Source organism: Macrotis lagotis, chromosome 1, assembly GCF_037893015.1.
Source record: "Macrotis lagotis isolate mMagLag1 chromosome 1, bilby.v1.9.chrom.fasta, whole genome shotgun sequence".
Taxonomy (NCBI): Eukaryota; Metazoa; Chordata; class Mammalia; order Peramelemorphia; family Peramelidae; genus Macrotis; species Macrotis lagotis.
Window position 1 is genome coordinate 544,376,633 of NC_133658.1, and position 12,481 is coordinate 544,389,113.

A 12,481-nucleotide genomic window follows, 5' to 3' on the forward strand; every position below is an offset into this window, starting at 1 on the left:
TTTGTTGACATTAAACCATGAACAATCACTCTTTGAGCTCATCCATTCTTTAAGTTCTAAATCTATCTAATCCATAGCTCTCTATCTTTTCTACAAGAATAGTATGTTGATATTTATGCATTGAATTGAATTGAAATGTAAATTATAAGCTAGTTCAGTTGTTTGCATTAATGTTTAATATTAGCTTTTAAATAAAACATTTAGGAAAAAAGCAAACAAAAGGGAAGAAATTTATTTTTTTTCTTTCATTGAAGAACCTCCTACCCCTTGGCATTAAGACTTGTAGTAAAACAAAATGCTTACTTACATCACTTACATCTTACCTTCTTCAAGAAGCTTTTCTCAGTCCCCCTAACTGATAGTAATTCCCTCCGATGATTAACTCCAATTTATCTTTTATACATCCTGTTTGTACAGAATTGTTTACATATTTTCTCCCCCACTTGAGGTCTGGATCTTTTTTTTAAAGTTTTCTTTGTATCCCTAGTGCTTAGTATGCAGTAGGTACTTAATAAATGCCAAGCAACTGACACACACTGCACAGATAACACATGCTAAAGGACCAAAGGCATTTGACAGACACAACCAAGAGCATTTTCCCATCAAAACACTGAGAAGATGGTCATACTTCTGTCTGTGGACCAAAGGAATCTTTCCCTCCTGACTATTTTTAACATTTTTATATGGCTGAGCTTTTCCCAAACCCTTTTTCCTTGGGAGAGGGGGAAAAACCCTACATATGTATGACAGGTTCTTTAATTCATTTTTAGCTAAGTCAATATTGAATTTGGCTCAGTTATCAGAACCAACGTTTACTTGACATTTGGGGCACCTTCATTTCTTGCTTTGCTGTCTATCACCAGTTGATGGACAGCAAGAGAATCTGTGTATGAGACCATTTCTCTTGAAGCTGTTCTATTTTGTATTATATTCACATGATATATTTCTTGAAAACTATTTTTTCATTGTTGAATTTCTACTGGACCTTTAAGGAATTTCACAGAAATAATGTGGTAGAAAAATACACATGGCTCTCAGACTTTTCTAAATGTGGTACCAGTTGGTCTGATGGTTTCCCAAACATTACAATTATATTAATACAGATAATCATACAAAATATCAAATAATTCATTCATTGAGCAATTATTAAGCATCTGGTATGTTCTAAGAACTAGGATAGGGAATAGGGAAACAAAGAAAAACAATCTGCTACTCCCTTGTAAGTCCTTTAAGTCTTCCAGGGCACTTTGTACAACATGTACACAGATTAGTAATTCCATAATATAGAGGAGGTTAAGATAGAAAAAGGTCAGATAGGTGGGGCAGTGGATAGAATGCTGGGTCTAGAGGCAGGAAGATTCTGACTTCAGACACTAACTGAGTGCTCCTGGTCAAGTCATTTAACACTATTTGCCTCAGATTTCTAATCTATAAAATGAATTGGAGAAGGAAATAGTAAAACAGTTCAGCATCTTTACCAAGAAAACCTCAAATGGTGTTATGAAGAGTTATACATGAATAAAAATGACTGAATAAGAAGCTAGAGGAGTTTCCCAGAGTGAGGAATGGAGGGCTTTAGAAACTTCTGTCCATTATCACTTGAACTGTATCTTGATGATGATGATGATGATGATGATGATTATGCTTATCCTTCATTTTTTTTGTTTTTTAATGTATTTTACTTTCAGAAAACAAGTTTTAACATTTACTTCCAAAATCTTGAGTTCCAAATTCTCTCCCTTCTTCCCACCCCACTTCCCCTCATTGAGAAAGCATGTTACTTGATATTGGTTAAAAATATGTATTCATGAAAACTTGTCCTTCGTTCTTGAAGACCATCTTGAAAGAAGCTAGAGGATCTAAAAGATAAAGTGCACCAAGAAACACATGTTAGACATGATGGATAATCTATGCAAATGCAGAAGTTGGAAATAGGATGACTGTCTAGGGAGAAGCTAGTCTGAGTTGTTGATGTTGTGGTAGTGGTTGTGATGGTGGTGGTGGTCCTTTGCTTTTAAGAATGACATCATGGCTTAATATTTTGACTTGAACTTTGCATTGAAGTAAAGTTTCACAAATTATCATCCTCACTCTCTTCCACGGACATCACAGTCCAGTGGCAAGACCAAACCAAGACCCCTGACAGTGATTGAGGATGTAGTGGATGACCCTGGTGTCTTTAGTGTCTGACTAAGCTCTAAGTCCTCTACACCACCTGCTTCAGCTTCCTTCTTGGTGATTGTAGCAAATGATTCTCATCTGTCCATTCCTCTGGAGAAAGTTTTCACATGCTTGGGGTAGACATCCCTCTGATTCACTGATGGATTTGAGACCTGTCAGTTATCCTCAGCCTGGTTTAATCCATCTGCTGAGATGGATTTACCAGGGCATGGTCACTGAGCATGTTGCAGTTTCTTGGAGCTACAAGTGAGAGTCAGGTGGCAGGTGAATCCCAAAGGTGGATGAACAGCCCTAAAAAAAGTGTTCATCAAGCCCTCACACAGTTACTCACATAGTAATGTGCATTAAGCCTAGAAAAGATAATTTGGAACTAGGTTATTTTAAATTCCAATTAGGGGGGTTGAAATTTGATCCTAGGGACAATGGGGAGATAATGGAGCTTCTTGAGCAGTATAGGAAAGAAGAAAGGAATAAGACAGGCACATGAATGCTAAGCACAGTGTTCTTCTTATGCTCATTTGAGAGTTGAGAACTGAGGCAAGCACAGATTAATAGTTTTGCCAGACTCAAATAATAAATTTCTTAGGGAAAGACACAAGGAATAAACATTTATAACAGCACCCACTAGGTTTATGATTACATGTCCTAAGTCCTCTACAAATTTTATCTCATTGGAATTCTTTGGGTCCAGGGCTCCATCCTCTGAGTCACCTAGGAGGAAAGTGACATGCTTAGACTTTTGTTTCTCTGTTTATAATACATATTTCGACTGGATCTTTAAGAAATTTCAAAGAATTATTGTGATAATAATATAAAAGAGTAACAAAACCATTTTTAATCCTATATAAGAAGTCACTGCAGCCAACTTTGAAGTCAATACCTGTGTTTAAGTCTTGTTCTGATAAATAGTAGCCTTATGATTTTGTGTGAGTCATTTAAACCTTTCATTGCTTCCAGGAAATATTTCTAACATTCCAACTTAGAGATTAATTACTGATCTGTATGACTGGAAGTTACTATATCTGGAGTTCATGTTGTTGATATCACATATCAAAAAAAATAGAAAAAAGAATAAAAAAGATAACTAATAATTCACATCATGAAGTTTAAAAATGACATATTACATGACACTACTGTAATTCATGTGAAAATGTCCAGATTTGTGAGCTGACAGATAACATTACTTGAAAAGCACAATTAATCCCATCATTAACTGTGTCCTAGACACTGTGCTAACTGCTAATGATAAGTTATTGTTGTTGTTTGTTCTTTGTTCTCATTAGGGATATGATGCCATGATGTGCAAGTGAATTGGATTAAAGTGAAGCAGGACTGTGCAGTCACCAGCCTCATTTTCTCCTCCAGAACCATTTGAGTCCAGTGGCTGCTAGGGATATAAATAAGAAAAAGAAAGACAGTTCCTGCCTCCAAGGAACTTACAATCTATTGGGTGAAAACTAAACAAAGTCGGGACAGGAGCATCTTTTTATATGGATCTGAGACCAAGCAGAATTGCAGATGATGCTATTTATGGAACCTTTAAGGATAATGTATTATCTCTGTTTAAAAATCAAAGTCCCTGCTTTTTAAAAGTTTTAGGAAGTATAATAAATTCTGCTTCAAATCCTTATTTTTAACTTTTGTCTTTCTTGTAAACAAGATATAATTGAATTCTGCTTTGTAATCTAGTTGGTTATTTTTCCCATTTTATGATAAAATCATCCCATTTCCAATCATGTTACTACTGATACTTGTGTTTTTCTCCATTTTCTCCTTTTATTCTTTTTTCCCTAATTGTCCTTTACTTCCCCTATTCAGCAAAGAACAAGGAATAAAGGAAAAGTTAGATGAACAACACTAGTAATCTATAATTGAAATGATTTGATCCTTCCCTCTTTCTTGAGGCCAGATTCTAATCACTGATCAATATTTTACTTTCTTTTACTCCTTTTGATTTCCCTTTAATAATCCACCCTCTGAAGTAAAAGACTATTTGCTTATGACTCTTCCCATACTCCCACTTTCAGATTCCTCCCATACTCATAGACTTCCTCTCTCTCCTATACTCTGCTGAATTTTATATATTTCTCCACCAAATCATATTGCTTCTTTGTTCAATCCTCCCTTGCTCAGATAAGAATAAGGTTCATCAAATACTTTCTACTCTGACCTTCTGCATATTTGTATATTCTTATCATGAAACCAAATTGTAAGTAATAGAAAGTTCTTCCCATTTTTCTCTTATTTGAGTGTTATGCTTTTCCCTCCTTTTTTTCCCCTCTCAAACCCAAAATACAGAAAAAAAGTCCCTAGTTCTTGTATTTGACTTTTTGTACTCCCTCTGAGACTCTAGGGTAGAGGAAGCTGATGACAGAGTGGATAAAGTATTGGTCCCAGAATCAGGGAAACCTGAATTCAGTTCAGCTTCATTTATGAGTTGTGTGACCCTGAGCAGATCACTTAACCTCTGTTTTTAAAAAAAATGCCTGGGACTTGCTTGATAACCAGTTATAGATAGCTCCTGTAATTTCACACCTTTCATGGAAAATGACCAGAGGGTTTCTCAGAGCATCAAATCATTTGTAGTTTATACAACACAAGAAAAATAAATACTAGTTGGAGGAAAAACCAGTGTTATCATGGGCTGAATGACCTTAGATCCCCCAAGTAAATTCAATATTGTTCCCTCTCCAGACTTCTGGTCTGTGTTAGTTAGTGTCTGGTCTGTCTAATCTTGATTTCAAGCCCACTGGGCAGGAACCATGGCTAATTCCTTGTTCTATACAGGGCCTTGCCTATTGTTGGACTTCATAAAATGCCAAAGAACACTCAATCCCTGCTAACTAATAATAGGATTGAATGACTGACTCAGCGTGATGAAGCGGCTGTCATTTCCGATGCCAGGGCTCTTCCTGTCTTGAACTTCATATTTGGTGTCTAAAGTACAGGCTGAATTTGTTACTGAATCTGCTCTGGGCCGATCTTGCTTTCAGGAAATGTAGGCATAAGGTTTAGTGTTTTTTTCAACCTTGAATTTTAAGAACACAGACTTCTGAAATATGTTGGGCTACACAAAGGGGAAATGTTTCTGAAGGCATCACATTTTTTTTTCCTGCAGTCATGGGGAACATTTTGAGCCAAGGATGCAGAGTGCTTAGCAGATGTGTACTACAAAACCAACAGGTTTTGAATATTTAATATTTCTCAAAAACCCTTCTCTTCTTTCCTTCTTTTCCTCTTCTCTTTCTTCTTCTCCTCCTCCTGTTCCTTCTTTTTTCCCACATCTTCCTCTTCTTCCCTCTATTCCTCCCTTCTTCTTTGTTTTCTTCTTAATTGGGATTAACAAGAGCACTTATGATTCTTCTCTGGATCTTAGTTTTCATGCATACAAATAAGGGGCGAGGGTGGATAGTATTCAAGGTACCTTCTAGCTCTCTTATGCCCATTGTTAAGTGGCCATCATTTTAGAAATTTCATTTACTTTATCCAGAACTTGAACATATATATTTTGCTTTTCTTATCATGTTATCTATATTATTTTTTATCATAAAAATTACATTGATCTTGTGGAACCTCATAATACAAATATAAAAATGCATTCCTTTCTTTAAAGATATCTTAATTCTGAAGAAATTGCAAAGAAAGTGGTGCTTCATTAAGTGAGGCATATGAGGGCATCATCTTTCTAAAGATGCATTTAAAACAGAGGTTAAGATATATAACAGTACTAACTGCTTAAATAAGGAACAATTTAGTTCTGAGTTAAGACAGATAGCATTGCACTCTGCAAGGAAGTGCTAGCTCAGGTTCAAGAATGAAATGAAATGATCCAGTTTAAAAAAACTACTTGGCCATAGAAGAGAAGGGATATTCAATAATGATAAAACATTGATTCAGATCAGATACATGAGGGGGGAGACCTGACATCTTATATTCTGACTTTTTTTGTACTAGTCACTGGAAAACATCAATATCCTAAGATTGAGTTTCCTTTACTAATTAAGTCTTGAAGATGGGGTTCAATACCTTGCGAGAAAAAAGCAAAAAAAAATGGTAGTGAACATTCTTTGGATGTTGCTCCTTCTAGAAACCCCATATAGAATAAAAAGTCAGACAGACTTTTTGAAACTTAATCATAATTCACATTTCTGTAGTCTTTTGGGATTTACAAGCCACTTCTCTCATAGTATCCCTGAAAGGAGGGTAATTCATTTTGAAGGAAAAATTTAAGAAATTTCAGCAAAATATCCCTAGATCCTCTACAAGAATGTTGCTCATAATAGGTCCCAGAAATACTTAACCATCAATAGGGTAACTCAAGGTGGGCATGCCTTCCTTCCCTTTAGAGCCCAGACACTCTGAAATGGGGAATGACTGACTCCCAATATCCCCACAAGATTAAAATCTCCAGGAGACCAACAATCAATCAGTGCTAGTAAATAGCTTTAGGTGAAAGCCTCTGGCAATTATGACTTTACAAGAGTTTACAAGAGACTTGGCTACCAGTTGTGGGAAATTAGAGGTAATATTCTGGATGCTGCCAAACTCACATACATTTCATTTACTGTTGTGCAAACATTTTAACAAAACAATCTACTACCATATAAAAGACTCAGTAGCAGCAATAGATATCTGCCATAAAATGTGCCCAACAAGAGCTTTGGGCAAACCTACTTTTTGTGAAAAACAGTCATTTCACTGCATCTGGTTACTTCCTCAATGTGCTAAACAATGAAAGCCTTCTCTGTATTTTGGCTATGAAGATTCCTATAAATAGGGCACTGTTCAGCAGGGCTTCTCTTTAGCAAATGATGGTAAAATGATTAAAGTCCTAGAAAAACCCAGCATAAAGGTCAGACTTGGTACTGCCAGTGACAGAATATTTCTGTGTAATATTTAAATTCTCTCACATCAGACCTGATTCTCCTGAAGTGGGTGGCAAGTTCCCAAGTTAAAGATGAGTCAGTCTGTCCACAATCTATAAGACAAAGTACTTAACAAAGAGTAAAGGGGCAAAAGATTTGTCAGGGGCAAAGCACTGAATGAATTTAAAGGAAATAGAATCTTCTTTGGTTGAGATTTATTAAATAAATGGCTTCATTTTATTGGTTTCATTTAGCCTGAAGGATGTCAATAATGCAACTAAGCATGACTTCAGAGGATTAATGATGAAGTATACTTTCTGTTTCTCATTAGAGGGATGGCAGACCATAGGTGCAGAGTGTGTATATTGTCAGATATGGAAAATGGGTTGGTTTGTATTTTTTGTTATTAGGTAGTGTTCTATTTAGGATTGAACCTGGAGGGAAGGAGGAGAGGGAATAATTGACAAAAGATGATGATGATGTAAAAAAAGCAGATAAGATATTATCAACAAGATATTTAAAATTCCATCAATCAAGAAACCTGTGTTAATTTCCTATTTGCCCAGAACCATGTTTAGTACTGGGGATACAAAAAAGTGACAAAAGGGTTCCTACCCTCAAAGAGTTTATAATCTAAACAAGAGAAATAACATGCCAATATATATACAAGCAAGCTATATAAAGGATAAAAAGGAAGTAATTAATAAAGATAAGCCACTGGGATTAGTAGTAATTAAGGAAGGCTTTCAGCAAAAAGAAGGGATTTTAACTGGGATTTGAAAAAAAACCAGGAAAGTTAAAGGGATAGAACAGAAAATGTTCCAGGAATAGGATTTTGAAAGATTTTTGTTATTTTTAAAAAACTTAAGGAAGCCCTAATTCATCAGTATGAATATTTACTTCACTTACACAGATCACAGCACAGATGACAACTTCCATTACTTACCCAACCCCCCAACACATGTCTCCAAACCTTCTCATTTACAAAGATGTGAACTACTAATTTATATTTATTCCATTCTACAGTTAGATTCTTCTTGAATTCAAAGCTGGTGTCAGATACTTCCAGCTATGTGACTCTTGGCAAGTCACTTAACCCTATTTGCCTCAGTTTTCTCATCTAAAAAAATTAGCTCAAGAAGGAGATGGAAAACTTTTGAGGAAAACTCCAAAAGGTATCACAAAAAGTTGGACATGCCTGAAATGACTGAACAATAACACTACAGTTTACCTCTTCAGAGAGGAGAATCATAATTTGGATATAGACATGTGTGTACAATCACTGTATTAGTTACTGTGGTTGAGAAAAATGATGGCCAGTCTTCTATTTATGAATATTCCTAAAACTGATGAGACTTGTCCTTTGGACAACAGAAATTTAGCCTAAGTTTTTGTGCAACTTCAAATGTCTTCCAGTTTGGAACAAATAGTCAAATATTATGGACCAAATGATTTAGCTTTCAAAAATTCAAGATCGCCTTCACTATAATAATTCCTTGAAGGAGAACTTTAGGTAAGGTTTTGTATCATTTAAATGCTATCTTTTCTTCCAAGGATAGATTTCAAGGCACTTGACAAAATACTCCAGCATATGGCACAACTGATATTGTGGTATTTTTTTATAATTGCATTCAAGATGTGGATATTCTTACAGTTATTTTCTAGGTAACAATAATGTTTCCTTCATCCCACTTATGTCCCAGAATAATTTTGCTTTATTCTTCCCTCCACTTAAGTTTGAAATGCATTGTTCCTATAGAACCTGCTGCTGGTATTGAGAACAACAATTTTTGCTAGAAATTAAAGAATGTGAGAGGAGAACAAAATAAAGGGCAATAAACTGTCATTCACAGTCCAACCACCAGCAAAAGTATGACCTGGGAATTTCTGTTTAAACTGTTATATTCCATTTTAATTCTTTGGAGACAGGGACATCACATAATTTGTTATTATCTAGCAAATAATTAGAAGAATGTTAGTGTTGAATCTTGGTTCACTTGGAAATTTTAAGCACTAACCAATTTCCTAAATTAATTTTGAAATGTAGAGTAGAGGTAGGAATATTTTCTAGAACTATAATTTAGGAAGATCATTTGGGCATCATATCTGTCAAGGATGGATTGGAGAGAAATGTTTAGAAGATGGAAGACCAATTTTGGCGCTATTCAATATGCCAACAAGGTCTAAACCTGTGGGAAGGGCAGGGGATATGAATTTTGAAGGAATGGTACCTGTTTTATGTGTTTTGGGCTTACTTCTTTGGAAGTCATATTAGGATTACTACTGGTTTGGTTTCCTTTGACATTTGAGGCATAAAAGGCTCAGTTTATGAGGAAGTTGGTCAGAGGCTTTAACAGAAATTCATCATTCATTATATGAATATAAATTCCTTGGATATAGAAACTATTTAATTTTTGTTTTTGCCTATTTCTTAAGACAATGTCTGACATATATGTCAATTCTTGGTACTTCATGCTCTAATCTTTGATAAGCAATAAGCAGTGGATGTTGGCTTTCCAGTATTTATTACATGTATAAACTGTGTAGATTATGAGTGAGCTAGTAGAGCTATTGGTCATCTTATTTCCTCTGACTCCTTTTTCTCTTTATGTAAATAAAGCTGCCTATGAACTCAGTACTACCTTGGAGAGTAACTTTCTCTTTAGATATCCTGCATCCCCTATCTACCCTCTAAAAGGCAGGGAGAGGAGTGTTATTTCCTTTTACACCAGGCCATTATAGTAAAGGGAGTCATGGTCAACACCTAACTCCCTCCAGACAGCTATAGTTGTAATAACACCAAAGTCAGCTATAGTTGTGATTTGCCTAGGTGACACCTCTAGTAAATGCATTCTTTTGGATCTATGAAATTACTAAAATATCAATAAATTCTCTCTTTCTCTTTAAATATGAGCTACTAGTCAGCAGAGTTGGAAAAGCAGTCAATTAAATTTCTTTCCCTTCTGGCTTTACTAATGACCCCTTTGAAGCTGCTCCAATTAGAACTTAACCAAACACCGGTTTGAGCTTAACAAATAAACTTTGGCTTTAATAACCTAGGAATTTAAGCAAAATTTAAGCATAAAAAGTTTGAACATAAATGTTTTATCCAACCACTATGAGAGACAGTGGAACTTGTCTTTCTTCTTGGGGGCTGCAGAATTAGGAAGTAATTGAATCAGGGAGAGATGAATAAAGAGTAGGAGGGAATTTGAAGGGAAAGAAAGAGACAGAGAAAGAGAGAGAGAGAGAGAGAGAGAGAGAGAGAGAGAGAGAGAGAGAGAGAGAGAGAGAGAGAGAGAGAGAGAGAGATGTAGGAGGAAAAAAACTCTTACTAAGAGATTCTCATTCTCTCTGCTTTGATCTCCATCCCACTCTCATAACTGGTCTTACTCTGCTATAGTCATCACCTTTACCAGTTTACACTTTCCGCTGCTCCTCATCACTGTCAGAAGGTCCATGCTTCAAATCCTCTTTCTACATTGCCTTCCTGAATCTGTCCTGCCACAGTGTCTCTCAGTTGTTCTCCACTCCAGTAATCCAGAGTTCCCCAAGACGAATCCCTTCTCCTTCAGGAAACTACATCTTCTCTAAACCACCAAACACCAGAATCAATTAAAGATAAAAATCCCCTTTTCCCCATCTTGCTCATTTCTAACCTCCAATTCCAAAAAATTTCAGGAAAAGGCTATCAACACATGTGTCAAGTTCCTCTCCACTATCAATTTTCAGATGCTTAATAAGAGCAGAGGAGTGAGTGAAAACTTTGCAACATTCAGTGTATTAATAGGGTTTCTCCTAATATCAAAAAAGGCCTACAGTCAGGCTGAAGGCTTTCCTACATCAAATAAAAACTCTTTAAGGGCAGAGGTTGTTTTGGTTTTTTTATCTTTAACACCAAGCCCAGGGTTCAACAAATAGTAAGTGCTTAATAGATGTCTATTGATTGATACATTACTTTCATAAGGTTTTTCTATTCTATATAGTCTCTGATGCTGAGAAAAAGAAAAGTTCTTAACTGTTCCAACATGAATTGCATTATGGAATTTTGAATATGAGTTTTCAAATATTTTTTGAGGTTTTTTTCATGACTGAAGGCTAGTCAATAATTTTAAATATATGGTCTCTCCAGGATGAATTCTTTACACACACTGATTAATTGACATTTTCTTTATATCCATTGTATTTAAAGGGTTTCTTGTTCTCAGAGTCTCCCTAATTTTACATTAAGTTTGAACTCTGTTTCTCATTCTCTCTGTTACTAGATCACTATCTCTCATGAGATGGTTTTGAGGCAGATGCAAGACTGTGAGGACCCTCAAGAGACCACTGTAGCTGGGTCTATCATTCATTTTTTTTTCAATTACTCTTTGCTAGGCTCTACCTTTTCTTAGCAACCAATTTTTTTTCTTTTTTTCTGTCTCTAGGCTAACCCTGGAGCCTGGTTGCATTCACTGGCCTCAACCAAGGAAGACTTTGCAGCTGGGCCTCTTCATCTTTCTAGTAATTCTCTTACTGACTGCCTGTTTATTCCTATAATGTATTAAATAGTTTCAACAGGATAGCTTCTAGGTCTTTCTTCCTCAATAGATACGAACTTTCCAATTTATAATCAGATGAAAATACTTCCAATCATTATTGATTAGAGAAATGCAAATTAAAACATCTGTGAGGCACCACCTCATACCTATCAGATTGTCTAAGATGACAAAAAAATGAAAATGATCAATGTTGGAGAGGATTGGGATATTAATGCATTGTTGGTGGAGTTGTGAACTGATCCAGCTGTTCTGGAGAGCAATATGGAACTGTACCCAAAGGCAATACAATTGTTCATATTCTTTTGTCCAGCAGTACCAACAATAGGTATATATCCAAAAGAAAGAAAAAAATGGGAAAAGTCTCCCATGTTCAAATATATTTATAGCAGGTCTTTTTGAGATATAAAAGAATTGGAAATTGAGGGAATGCCAATCAATTGGGGAATGACTGGATAAGTTATGGTATGTGAATGTGATGAAGTGCCATTGTTCTGTAAGAAATCATGAATAGTTAGATTTCAGAAAAGCTTGGAGATATTTGCACGAACTGATGCTGAGTGAAGTGAACAGATCTAGGAGAACACTGTGCACATTAACAACAACACTGTGAGATGAGCAACTCTGATGGATGCACCCTCTCTCAGCAGTTCAGAGATCAAGAACAATCTTGAAAGACCTGCTATGAACAATGCCATCCATATTCAGAGAAAAAACTATGGAGAATGTAGGGCAAAATGTCATATGTTCACTTTTTCAAAGTTTCTTTTATGATTTCCTTTCTTTCTTATGTTTTTTTCCTTTCCCCTTAGTTCTAATACCTCTTTTACAACATGACTAATGTGGAAAGATGTTAAACATGATTGTATGTGTACAACATCCGTAAGTTTAGAGTGC